At 43.7% G+C, this 14,499-nt stretch overlaps 1 long non-coding RNA gene across 1 annotated transcript; it reads left to right on the forward strand.

The window, feature by feature from the left end:
• Positions 1–2,837: 2,837 nt before the first annotated feature.
• On the forward strand, positions 2,838–7,145 carry LOC311345100. Its single transcript, XR_014633662.1, has 4 exons — positions 2,838–2,873; positions 3,505–3,603; positions 3,787–3,833; positions 7,065–7,145. It is a non-coding gene; the product is annotated as an uncharacterized lncRNA (long non-coding RNA).
• The last annotated feature ends 7,354 nt before the right edge of the window (positions 7,146–14,499 follow it).

Raw genomic sequence — 14,499 nt, forward strand, 5'->3', positions numbered from 1 at the left:
GTTCAACAAAAACGACCAAAAGAAAGTGAAAAAAACACGGATGTACTTTCACCAAAGTATGTAGCCTATAGGCCTATTTAACAATTCTTATTGAATTTCCCCTTGGGGATCAATAAAAGTATCTATCTATCTATATCTAAGGAAATTGAACATACCTGGGAGCTATATGGACAATCCTTCAACATTCTTCACACACTAGCATGTGTTCTATAAGCACGGCTATAATACACGTCTCCTTTTGCTAGTAGCCCTGCCCAAACTCTCTGTCTGCTATTGAATGATAGATTTGATGTTTATCTCCGGTTATCCAACTCCCCGTTTTAACTCCAGAGCAAGGCAGGGGACCAGAGCTCCGCGGCGTGAGGGGGGCTGTCTCTCTCGTGCTTTGAGCGCCCCCCGCAGGCCGCTCGAGGTACTGCAGAACGTATAATCCTTGCCTATGCTTTTGATTTCATTCATAGGGCATCATACCAGCATCCCTTTCAGCGGCCATGCTCTTTTATTCATTTTTTTCTGTTGTTTCATGACAGAAGCAATTACTTGAGGTAATCAAGTGTCCACTTACTGAATTCTTAGTTGTACTTAAAAGAAGTTTGTATATACCCTGGATTAGACGCAATGTCTTGGATGCTGAATATTGTTCCAGCAGCTGAAGAGATGCATTCAAAAGCATATTTCATTATTTTCTTTAATCTTCTCTTAAAATAATCAAAGCAAAAATAATTGAATCAGAATAATTATTGTTTTAGAGTAATGCAAATAATTGTATAACCTGTGCTTAAAGCTAACATTCCCTCGCCTGAGAACCTAGATATTTCCATCCATCTATCCAATCCATCCATCCAAACCACTTTAACCATCCATTCATGTATCCAATCTGTGCATCTACCCATCTACCCATCTACCCATCCATCCATCCATGCACTCCTTGCATCAATCCATCTCCATCCATCCATCTCTCATCTGTCTCTATTTTCTTTCTATTGGGAGTGTAAAACAGTCACACTCTGAAGGGGATGCCATTCTATATCAGCTTAACACATACACACACACACACACACACACACACACACACACACACACACACACACACACACACACACACACATACCCACACATCATCAATCAATGCAGACAGACAGACAGACAGACAGACAGACAGGCACACAGACACATACAGACAGACAGACAGACAGCTTTAAGTAAGGATGTGGTCAAATGTAAGGTGAAATTACATCAATAATATGTTACAGATGAGTGTGTCCCATCACTCTGTCTCTCCCTGCCTATTCACTATCATCCCTCCATCATAATGTCACTCCTATGATCCCCCCATCATAATGTCACTCCTATGATTCCTCCATCATTAATGTCACTCCTCTCTCACCCCCCCCATGATTCTGTCTCTCTGCGTCACTCTCTTTTCCCCCTCCATCATACTGGAACTCCATGTCACACCAATCTCCCCTCATCATGTCTCTCCTCTATCTTACCTCCATCATTCTGTCTCTACATGTCTCTCCTCTATCCTCCCTTCATCATTCTGTCTCTGTCACTCCTCCATGCTCCCTCCATCATTCCATCTCTCTGTTCCACTCCTCCCTCCATCATTCACTTTCTCTCTGTCATTCCTCCCTCCATCATTCTCTCTCTCAGTCACTCCTCTATCCTCCCTTCATCATTCTATCTCTTTGTCACTCCTCTATCATCCCTCTATCATTTTATCTCTCTGTGTCACTCCTGTATCCTCCTCAATCATTCTCTCCCTCTCTGTCACTTCTCTATCATCCATTGTCCTGCTCTGTCACTACAATTCATCGCACTTATGCGTTTCAATTAAAGTTGAGGGTGTACGCAGAATCCATTACACTTATGAATCGACCCAAACACACACACACACACACACACACACACACACACACACACACACACACACACACACACACACACACACACACACACACACACAAAATAAAGAATCCCTGGTGTAGTGGGGTGGAGCTCTACACAACAACAAACCCAAGATTCAGGAGAAAAAAAGGAAACACCACACAATGGTCCAACAGCCAAGCCACCAAAACGCAGCAACAGCGCGGTGCGGGTATAATTCCCAAAATGGGTTGCATTAATTCATTGGCATGGTCTGCTCTGGGCTCCGTGTGACATCCCGATAGCCGGTCCGCCCGCCGTCGCCCCTCCTAAGTGTTCTGCCAAGCGTGGAGTCATGTGTGCAAGCCCCACAGTCACATCCTGTTGGTGCAGGAAGTTAATCCTCCGCTAATGAGTCCACGCACCTCCGCTCTGGCTTTCTAAGAGCTGGCCCGCAAACACGGCCACGTTCCGGGCGGACGGACGAGCCGTGCTGCTGTTTTTCTGTCATTAGAAGAAGTGGGTTCCATTTCTTTCCTTGGGAAAAGTTTGTAAATGTGACCTCTCGGTTTCGCCGTTCACCTGGCTGATTGAAATGTACGCGCACGCTTTCACGGCGACTGGTGCACGTTTGTGCACACACACACGCACACACACACACACACACACAAAAACACAAGCACACACACATACACCGCAGCCTTAAATAAACAGTTTGGTTCTAGGTATCAGGTTAATATACCACAGCATGGTTGATCTGTATTGGGTTTATGTATGTATGTGTGTGTGTGTGTGTGTGTGTGTGTGTGTGTGTGTGTGTGTGTGTGTGTGTGTGTGTGTGTGTGGGGGGGGGGGACAAACAACCACACAAACAACCACCCCCTCTTGTGCACACATGCCCCTTTTCACTGGCCTCTCATCAGCAAACAGATAAAACATTTACCTCCCCTTCTCTCCCACTGCGACTGCATGCAGCACGCAGGCAGAATGCTCGGAGCAGACAGGTAAAAGGATGGATTTAATTGCAGACCATAATCACACTGTCAGCTTGGATATTACTGCTGTGTGCGGTATTGTTCAGGAATAGTCCTCGGGACATTGTTCAGCTTTTTTTTAATGAAATGTAATGTTTAAATATACACACACACACAAATACACACACATATATAACACACATATATATATATATATATATATATATATATATATATATATATGTATATATATGTATATTGTAATATATGTGAATATGTGTGTGTCAGTGTGCCATGGTTTCAACATATATATGAACCACATACTATGCGTGTGTGGGGGGGGTTATATTTATCGATCCTGCATTTAGACTGATGTGCTGATTAATGTCAACTGAGTTGCTGCCACCGTTGTCATAGCGATGCTCTGAGCAGCAGGTCCGCTGACCGGCCCCAACTGGAACTGTCAGACAGCGCAGAGGTCCAAAGGCTGTTGCCGTGGATACCAACCAGGATAAACAAGGGTGCTCCGGCAGGATGTGTTGTGTTCTGAGTGTGTTTGTGTGTGTGTTGTGGAACACCAGGAGAACTCAAAGGGCAGCACAGGCGGGAAGGTAGAAGGCAGTTGGGAAAGGTGATTGACAATCATTATTATCACTCTCAGCTGCTGCGGTCCTGGGAGTAACAACCAACTCCCGGCCTCATAAAGCCTGCTGGGGCTACCCTGGCGAGAGGTAGGGGAGCTGGTAGCACACTAAATAAGGTAAGCGGCCTGTGGCCGAGCATTTTTATGAAAGGAGAACCTTGTGGATTATATGAAGACGGCTTAGGTGTGACGGACTCCCAAAAGAGAAAAGGAGCTAAGAAAGGCTAGCCACAGCTAACCCCTTTTCCCTGGGTTGGCAGCTGATCTACGTCTGCTGTCTTATGTTTCCCCCTTCCCCAGGCCCTATCCAAGGAGTGATCCCCCCCAAGAGAAGATACCTCAGTCCGGTAGGAAACTTTCACCTTTTTATCCCCACCCCCTTTGTTCCTTTTGTCGTGGTTTAAATAAAGATGCCCTCAATGGGTTTAAATCACAGCCGTTTCATTGACCTCAACTGACCCGCCTGGGGTGCAACAAATGTTGGAGAATGCTGGCAAACACGATCTGACCGATCATTAAAAAAAAAAAAAAAAGGAAAACCCTCTAGGCCGTGGAAATGGAAGGAGCCATCTCTGTGTTACTTGTGCAAGAGGTGGACCCCGGCTGGAGAGGTCTCCCACAGCCGACGATGATGTAGAAGCCTAACTCACACTTTTTGAGCGCTGCCAAAAGGAAATGTCCGGAGAAGTCCAGCGGGCCTGCCAGGACCTATCCGCCGCAGAGGTGGCCAACAGTCCCACTCTTAAGGCTGCCATCCTAGCTTGCTATGGGAACATGCTGCGCAGAAGAAGAGATCAAGGACCCCATGTTTCCGGTCAAAGTCGGCAGAAGGACACCGAGGCCCTCCTCGACTCTGGCAGTGCCGTGACTCTGGTCAGGCCTGAATATGTAGGACAGCCTACCGAAGGTGATGTACAGGTCTCCTGTGTACACAGAGAAGGTAAAGCCAGACTTCAAACCCCACGCGGTCAAGCTACCCTAAGGGCCAGTAGTGGAGATCCTCCCTGTACCAGTTTTGGGAGGGAGAGACGGCCCTTTGTTTTACCGATATTGGAAAAGGGACCCGAATGTGACAAAAAGGAGTACCAGAGGAAGACAGACCTGTCCAGAGCCGGACCATGCCCAGGTACGTGCTGCAATGTCCTCAGGGACTGGTGATTCTGAACCAGAGGCTCACGAGGAGGAAATGGAGATGGGAGGACAAGGTGAGGAGACTGTCACAGCATCGCAGGAAGCCCTGGAGGAGGTAAAAAGGCTCAATGAGGTGTCATCTGGAGAAGTATTCATGGAGTTCCCCCAGGTGGAAGGAGAAGGAACACTGGCGTCCGGGAGGTTTGCCACAGCCCAGCTCCATGATTCCAACCTGATGCAAGCCCAGAGGGATATAATGGTCATTGGTGGGCAAAGTAACTTAATCACACTGGACTATTGTAAAGGATATTGAAGATGGAGGAAGGGACGTGGGTACGGGACGTGGGAAGAGGTTTTTTTATTGTCTGAGACTTGAATGAATGAAATATTTTTTCATTCATTCATTCAACCTTTATTTCATACTCGGAAATACAATTGAGGGCAGTCCTCTTTTTCAATGCAGCCGAGATACATAATAAAACAAGACAAAGGCCAGTGTAGGCCACTATAACAAATTCATTGTAAGTGAATTATAAAAATATTAATACAATATACTACTACTATAGGTAGTCGTATCCGTAGTAATCATAGTAGTCTTCGTAGCCGTAATAGTCTGGAGGGTAGGAGTAGCCTACCCTTCAAATAAATAAATAAAATATAACAATTTAGTTTAATAAATATGGCAAGTGACATACAAAAGCGACAGTTAAGAGGGTCAAGTAAAACAATTACAGACCGGGCTGGGGAGATTTGAAATTAAAACTTTAAACTGGCCATAAGAAATGAGTGAACTCAGTTTAAGGGTCTGTTGGGCTGAGTTCCAAGTTCTAGGGGCGTCAAAACAAAAGGCTGACTTACCCAGTTCAGAGTGAACATTGGGAACTCTGAGCTGGAGATAATGAGAGGAGCGGGTATGGTGGACATTTGATTGCCAGAATAACAGTGAGGAGATTTAGGGTGGGAGTTCGCCCATGATCTCTTTATATATGTACAACAGCCAGTGTCTAAAACGTCTTTCTGATAAAGATGGCCAAAGAATTGTATTATACAAGGTACAGTGATGAGTGTTATAGCTAGTGCCAGTTACAAATCTGATAGCCGAATGATAGACTGTGTCAAGTGCTTTAAGAGAAGTAAGGGTAGCATTCCTATAGATTACATCTCCATAATCTAGCAATGGCAAAAAGACAGCTTCAACAATCCTTTTTCTGCATGGCGTAGGGAGACTTGTTTTGTGTCTGTAAAGGAGGCCAATCTTTTGCCTCAGCTGTTTAGCTAAGTAATCAATATGAAAGGAGTAGTTGAGTTTGTCATCAAGCCAGACGGCCAGATATTTATACACAGAAACTTGCTCAATTTTGTTATTTAAGGTGGTAAGATGCAGATTACTAAGATCAATGTTCCTTGCCCTCGAAAACAACATGAATTTTGTTGTGTTTGCATTTAATACCAATTTAAGTTTGATTAGTGCTGTTTGCAAAGCATTAAAGGATTGCTGCAGATTGTCAATTGCTTGTGTGACAGACTCACTAACACAGTATATTACAGTGTCATCAGCATAGAAGTGGACATGGCAGTTGTTTAGAGAGAAGGCTATATCATTTATATAAATTGTGAAGAGGATTGGTCCTAGTACAGATCCCTGCGGGACACCCTTAGTTAAAGGAAGGAAGTTGGATTTGGCATGCCCTAACTTTACACATTGAGACATTCCATCAAGATAGCTTTGAAACCACTTAATAGAGTTAGAATCAAAACCAATCTCTTTTAGTTTTTGTATTAACAGGGTATGGTCAACTGTATCGAATGCTTTAGATAGGTCTATAAAAAGTGCAGCACAGTGGTGCTTGTTGTCTAGAGCAGATGCTGTCATTGGTAACCAGGGTATATGTAGAAATAACACTGTTTCTACATCGTGATGCGTTTTCGCAATGAGTCTGTCTTTACAGAGATATTCCTGAAACGCGTCAAAGGAAAATGGAGGGGAAAAAATTGTTTTCGCCTGTGTGGATGGGGCCTTAACCCATAGTATATTGCAATTTAACTTTGTCTCTCCCGCCATGGCTGACTTCAGCCGTGATTAATCCTAAACTCACCACAATGGTCACTCCCCCCTCACCTTTTGTTTCCTTTCTATTTACTACCCACGATGTGAAAGTTTCCGTATAAGAATCATGCATACACATTGTCTCATTGAATGTATGCTTGGTAACTTTGCTGTCGTATCCTCCCTTTATCAAGCTCTAAAATTTAATCAGATATGTTGCTATCCAAAGTGTCCTAAAAATAAGTTTTAAATTCTTCATCACATGAAGACGGCTAGAGTGTGAAGGGCTCATAAAAGAGAAGGAGCTAAGGAGGCTAGCCACAGCTAACCACTTTTTTTTCCCCCTGGGTTGGCAGCCGATCTGCTCATGTTTGCTGTCATATGTTTCCACCTTCCACAGGCCCTGTCCAAAGAGTGATTCCCCCCAAGAGAAGACACCCTGGTCCGGAAAGAACCTTTTGTTACCTTTTTATCCCCCCCCCCCGTCGTTTAAATAAAGATGCCCTGAATGGGTTTAAAGCAAAGCTGTTTCGTTGAAGTTTACCGTCTGGGGTGCCAAAGCGTCTCTGTGTTTATGTTTGTGCGTGAATTTGTGTGGGCTTGAATCTACAGTGGAGCGTTTGAACCTTGATGTAAACTAATGTAAAAAGGGCTGTTGAGTGTTGTAGGTTTTGGTTTGTTTATCTTTCATGTGGCTATCCGAAGACCGAGCGCCAGGCCTCCTCAAGGTTTAAGTGTTCTGAAGAACTGCAGAAGGCTATTATGCAGGGCTGGTGTGTGCTTTTTTGAAAGTCCCCACACCACTCTTTGTGGCACACACTAATGGTTCCTGAGTGACATTTAAATAGAAGTGAGTGGAAGATGTTCAAGGGGGGTGCGTGACCTTTCCCCTAAAATATAGGAAGTCAAATTACAGCTTGTGAGAATGACATTTTCTTTGTATTCATGGGCCGTCGCTCTATTCACCCAATTAGCCTGCTGGATTCTCACTGATTCAACCATTACACCAGCCCATGCAGAAAGATGGGGACAGAGAGATAGAGGTAGAGAGAGATTCTGCTAAGAGGGGAGAGGTGTAGAGTGAGAGAGAAGTAGGCTAGAAGAGAGGGGGAGGTAGAGCCTCAACATGAGGACTCAGGAGAGAAAGAGAGGGAGTGGGAGTCGGTGAAGTAAGAGAGGGAGAGGAGGCCAAATGAAATTGTTGAAATCTTCCCAGTCATTTTCTAAGGGAGTAGTGTAGTATTTTTTTTTAGAAATGGGCTAAGAAAAGGGAGATAAGAGAGTCTAGACCTTCACTCTGCAGAATCCAACACTATTAGGTCACTTCCAGTCCTCAAATCAAAATGTAATGCGCAATCATACTTGTTGATACTTCAGCCTATTTATTTCTTTGTTTTTAGCTAATCATTTACTTGTCAAAAAAAACAAAAAACAACTGCTTATAAAAAGCGTACACACAAACAACCACCATTATGTTGTTTATATTCTATCTCATACTTTTATGCATGTTGTGCCAACTCACTTAAAAACAACATCAATTAGGCATTATGACATTATGACATTATTATAAATTCAGGAGACGACCACAGACTGAAGAGAGAGGAATCGAATGACGCTTTGAGCATTCCCTACTGTGGTATTTGTGTACTGTACATGCATACAGTCTGTCGCTTTAACAAAGTTCTGCTTGCGTGTCCGACAAAACGTACAACAGCACCCAGCAAACAAACTCTGTTGCTTAGCAACCTTGAACTAAAAGTAATTAAGTTGGGTCATCATAAATCAGCTTGTTTGTCGGAATGACAAGGGCAAACCAAAATGAGTCTGTTAGGAAATAGCGTAATAAGACCATCGTAAATCTAAACAAACCAAATCCAGATGTGCCTATAGGCTCAAAAAGGCAACACATGGCAAGTATTGTCACTTACATTCAACTTTAGAATCCTACAAAAACTGTTTATCCCCCTGTTTTAAATTTAGTTTCGGAATATTGAACAGGTAAGACCTGTTCAATATTCCGAATCAAAAGAGCCAATCAAAAAAAGTTTATGTGTGAGTTCTCTGTCCATACACGTTGCTCATGCACGTCAACATGAGTTGCACGGCTTGGGCAGGAGTTATGGATTGGATAAGGTCGAGAACTACTGGGATTTGACTTGCATGTTGGTTTGACTGAACCCTGACATCGCCTATTAGTCAGATCTTTAGCGCAAGCACGCTCACACACACATACACACACAAAATATATAACATCGCCATTTTATTCTAATAGACTGCAGTGGTAACTAACTAACTCGGGAGTAACAGGGCACCACATTTTTCATATCAGAGTCAGAACGTTGCTTGTGTTTTTTCGTTTTGCCTATGAACAATGTACTCATGAAATCTTCATGAACTGACATTATGACCTGTATTTACTGGCACAGTAACCATAGCAACACCATGTTTGTTTTTCCAAGATCTAGACTGGAGGGCTACGGGAAAATAAGCAAGTTGATGTTGAAGTGTCAGGTCAGCCAATCACGTGACTTTCTGGATCAACAGCGAGGGCAGAGAGGAGGCCGCTGATTGCTTGGGCGGGATGCACGGGCGGAACAAGCAAATATTGTCTTGAACTGCGTTCATGTTGTCATGTAACCCCACCATTGTCTCTCACTCTCTGTGTCTCTCCCCAGTATTATCCTGTTGTCACTGAGAGCCCGGCAGACCCGCCTGGCCACCAGACACTCACCTGTATCTCTTTTTGTATCGCTCTCTCTCCACCCTCCATCTTTCTTCACCTCTCTCTCTTCCCCATTCTCTCTGTGTCTTTCTCTCTGCATCGCTTTCTCTCCCTCCTTACTCCATTTCCCCCATTTATTTTTCTTTCTCTCTGTATTGCAGACTCTTTCACAGACTCTGAACAATATTTATCGTTGTATATTTTCATTCTTTCTATATCCATATATATGTATACTTCTCGCTCTGTTATTCAATTCAAATGGGTTTGTTGGCATGGTAAAAATAGATTTTAATAGTAAGAAATACAAACAAATGTCCAAAACGTATCACTGAGACTATTATATTACATGTATGGAAGTGTGAAAATTATGACAATTTAACCTTTAATCTACCTTTAAATTAAAAAAGGTAGAATGCAGTGTAACATTATCTGGTGTTCTCTCTCTCTCTCCCTCCTACTATTGCTGCTTCCTCAGACATTACGTCATTTCCTTGTTAAATTTTATGTGGTCTCACATTGTGTATTTTAAGTGTGCAAGGTCAACATTAGGGGTTTGACAGTTGCTCAAAAAGGTTAATTTAGTTTAACTTGAATTGAACATACAAGATAATTGACAGTTGCTGTTTGCTTTTCTCCCAAAGCAGATACCAAACATTACAGAGAGATATATTATTAACATTTCCCTCTGCTAGCTCATATATGTATCCTTTTTTTGCATGTATTTAAAACCAGTTATTGTGCTTTAAGTTAGTTTTTTGTGCATCCAGGCAGTCAAGTTGTTAAAGGGATCCCACTCATTTTTTTGTATTAACGTAACATATTGAACATTTGTTTTGGATGGATTTGAACAGCTGTGTTTTGATCATTGGAGTTTAGTACACGTTTAACAAGTGTCATATTTGTATTCTGCAGGTACCTCATTGATAAAATCCTCTCAAATAATCATCTTAAATAAATGTCCATTAAGTCCTGTATGGACATTGTCTGTGTGTGTGTGTGTGTGTGTGTGTGTGTGTGTGTGTGTGTGTGTGTGTGTGTGTGTGTGTGGCATGTGTCCGTGTGTCTGTACACAAACAGAAATACGAACATACGAATATGAACAAACAGACACTGCTATTTGGTTTGGACAATAGATGGTATTGTTGATGTTTTTAGGTCACCCTGGTAGCGATGAGGTAAACAATAGCAGGGTAATCACCAACACACACACACACACACACACACACAACAAACAACAAAACTAAACACACACAATGGTTATTTGCTCTTATACAACCGCTTACAAAGTGCTCTCTCCAACAGAAAACACGCACGCACACACGCACATTGTGTACAGAGCTTACCCACAACCAAATCAAGCCTGTGGCACATACCATCTATTTCTCCCTCTAATTCTCTTTGACACCAACTAATTCATTCAGTAGATTCACATCGATGCCTCTCCCTCGCCCTCCTTCTCTCTATGGTTGCCTCGCCTGGCTAATGGTATAACACACTCTACTTTGACACAAAAATATGCAGAAGCCGGTCAATGATCATCACACTATGTGGGCCACACACACACACACACACACACACACACACACACACACATATCCTGGCCAGGAAGCCATCTTGGTGCCATGAGGGCCGCCGCGGTTGGGCTCTTTCTCCCACAATATGTTTGTCAAAATGATTGACAGCTCAGCGGGCTTCGATTGAGGCATCAGGTGACACGCCAAGACACAATGACAGGATAATGCACTGATGTGACATGTGTGTGAAATGTGTGTTTGTGTGTGTGTGTGAGTGAGTGTGAAATGTATGCAGTCTATTCTGGGGATGCAGTGAGTAACAGGGTGAAACACTTACATCAGCCACATACCCATCGAGTGGATTGTTATTGCTATTATATAACACAGCGGCTCACAAAGACCCAAATGTCTCCCACTAACAGCGCTCGTTCAACTTACAAGCCCACCATAAGATAAACTTCGTTTCCCAAGGTCCTTTGCCCGGTGCGGCTGATGAGACCTGACCTGAGCAGGTGTGAAGAGGCATTCTGGGAGATGGAGGCTGTTTGTTTCGCCCCTAGCCGGGTGGGAGTGCAGTAGGCCGCTTACAGTCAAGCATCCTGGCTCTCCGGGGGGCTCATTAGATAAACGCCACTCACCAATCACACCTGTAGGCAACCAATCACACGGTGCCCCTCAACCCACTCAGGTCCCGCCCACACGCCAACACTCTCGGGTCTACAATGGACACACACACACTCAAAAACATGCACACACACACACACAGAGCGCCTAGAGCAGGTGCTGACCTTGTGCTGTCCTCGCCCCCGTATTGTCATCTGGTTACAGTACGGGAGGAAGGAACACAGCATTAGGAAGAGAGAGAGAGAGAGAGAGAGAGAGAGAGAGAGAGAGAGAGAGAGAGAGAGAGAGAGAGAGAGAGAGAGAGAGAGAGAATATCTTTATTTGAAATGGAAGCGTTTATGAGGGGCCAGGTCAGATCAGCAGTGCTGGAAAGTTCTCAGTCCCCAGTGATAGTCTCTTTATTTCTATAACACGCACACGCACACACACACACACACACACACACACACACTCTCGCTCACTCTGTCTCCTCCTCTCCAACGCACACACTCCCTCGTTCTTCCAAACACACTCTTTTTCCCTCTCTCGTAGACATAAAGGCGTGTATAGCATATAATATGCGTGTGTGCGAGCGTGCATGCAGCAAGTGTGTGTCTACAGTGTGTGATGTCCGTGTGCGGGGTGGTGGTGGTGGGGGTGGGGGGGGCGGGGGTTCTCATCACATAAATGAGAAGAGATATAAGACACAGTGAAGCAGGAATGAGACAGAGCGAGCAGGCCAATGAGACTAGAGGGAGGCGAGAGGGTGGGTGGTGATGATGAGTGGGTGGGGGAAGAGAGGCGGGGTGGGTGGCGGGGTGGCGGGGTGGGGTCAGATGTACAGGATGTGAGCCCGGTCTACCTTGGCTCTTTGATCTGATGAGCTAGGCTTCAAAGGCCCCACAGCCCTTTGATTCCTTCAACACCAGCACAGCCTTGATGTGGAAATATACATTTGTGAGGAACTGAAAGTGAAAGCCAGGATGGTGCCGATTGGGGAGGCTGGTGGGGCAGTGTGTGTGTGTGCGTGCGCTAGGATGACACATTAGATGGATGAGGGAATAAACGTGCACTTCAGCACTCCCTCGAGACCGCCTCTAATGACAGCAGTAATAAGAGGCGGGAAATGGCGGCGCCATCTTTAAATGACACAGCTCCGAGCGCTGGACCACACCGGCTTTCTCTCACACTGATCCATCTCTCCCCCCACCCCCTCTCTCTCTCTCTCTTCATTGGTTCCTCTCACTCTGTGTGCTCTCCGCCCTCTCCTTTCTTTCTTCCAGTCCTGCTCTCTATGTCTCCCTCTCTCTCTCCATCCTACCTCACCCTCTGTCACCCTCAATCCCTTTATATCTCCTTCTCTCTCTCCCCCTCCCAAGCTACCTCTCTTGTCCTCTTTCGAGAATTGGTGGAACGAGAATCTTCTCGTTCCACCAATCAGGTAAAACACACCCCTATTTTCATTTGCTTTCCAAATCCTACTGGATGAACTACGAGATGATTTTTAATATAACGACCAGATTTGGCTATTTTACAGATTGTACAGAATAATGAGCATAATGTGCATACTAATTAGATGAACACTTGCTGTATTATTCATATTCACACTGACAAAGCACTTGGTGAATCATCATCTGTTTCTAATGCGGTGGAAGCACGGGTAAGACAGCTGATGACGGCTGAGGGGTGTTGGTCACGGGTCAAGTGAACCCGGGTAGAGGAATTCATTTAGACCCCGATGACATCATCATTTAAATGAATGTCCTTTGTTGATCCAATTGTGCAAGATAGCAGCACACTAGATTGGAACTAAGCTAGAACTGAGCTCATATGAGGTATTTTGCATATAGTTCCTTGTTGTAATTGTGCTGTTCACACTACGTTTTGACGAGCTCAGTGTTGAAGCATGACTCATATGAACATTATGTATAAATTGCAAGAAAAAGGAATTGTATTCATAGGACTTAATTATACAACTAAATTAAGATAAATTAAATCCACATAATGCAAAATAAATCATAGAATGTGCCAATTAGCCATGTAAAAACCTCTGGATAGATCAAAATAACTGTATTTTGACAAGTATTTTTGCATATACAAGGAAAAGACATAAAGCAACACGAAACAAGCAAAGAATTATCCGGTTTCACGTCATTAGCATCTTGTGAAAGCAACTGGCTGACACAAAACATAAATACACTCAATCATAAATCAACTGACTACAAGAAAACAAATTATACTGCACGCTTTTAAGCCCTTAATAAATTAACACAATTAATTACAATTCAGAACAGTAGGAAAGGTTAAACATTCCTCAACATTCATGCAGTAAAAAAGTACAAGGTTGGCTACGTTTGAAGCGTTTTTCAGCAAAGTTAAGCATCAGCTGGACCTTCTTTTATGTGAGGATATCACGATACAGTTTGCAGGCAGGCATAAATGCGCTAGTAAATGCGCTGATATGGCTAAAAACCACTTAATTGCTCTACCCAAATGGTAGTAAGTATACCCCCCTGCATATCCATTGTTCCATAAAATAAAAAGTCTTTAAAGGGATTATTTAATGTATGTGATCATTATGGCGGCTTACTTAGACCAACTAGGCCTTGTTTTCCTGTTTGCTGTATGGCTGGGGGAACCTATTGAGATTGTGATAAGGCTGAGGGCTCCATTAACAGCAGGGTCTGGTTATCCATTTAAACGGATTTCCACAGGCTGCATCAGGGAGCAGGATAATGCCTCGCTCTGAATGGATTATTCTGGGGTGTCACTCGATGCGTGCTGGACCGATGCCGCTTGTTTTTGGAGGGAAAGGTTTTCCTAGTGGTTGTATTTTTGTTACAGGTGTAACAGCATTACTCCGACACAGAAATATCCACGACAGGAAGGTGCCATTAAGAAATACTATTTTAGCAACATATTTCAAATGTGGTTTATGAAATAAGTGCTTCTTGTTGTGCTGCAGTACACTGTGGTATAAATATCACTTTTTATAC

The sequence above is a fragment of the Micromesistius poutassou genome, assembly GCF_964030765.1.
Source record: "Micromesistius poutassou genome assembly, chromosome: 6".
NCBI classification, from domain to species: Eukaryota; Metazoa; Chordata; class Actinopteri; order Gadiformes; family Gadidae; genus Micromesistius; species Micromesistius poutassou.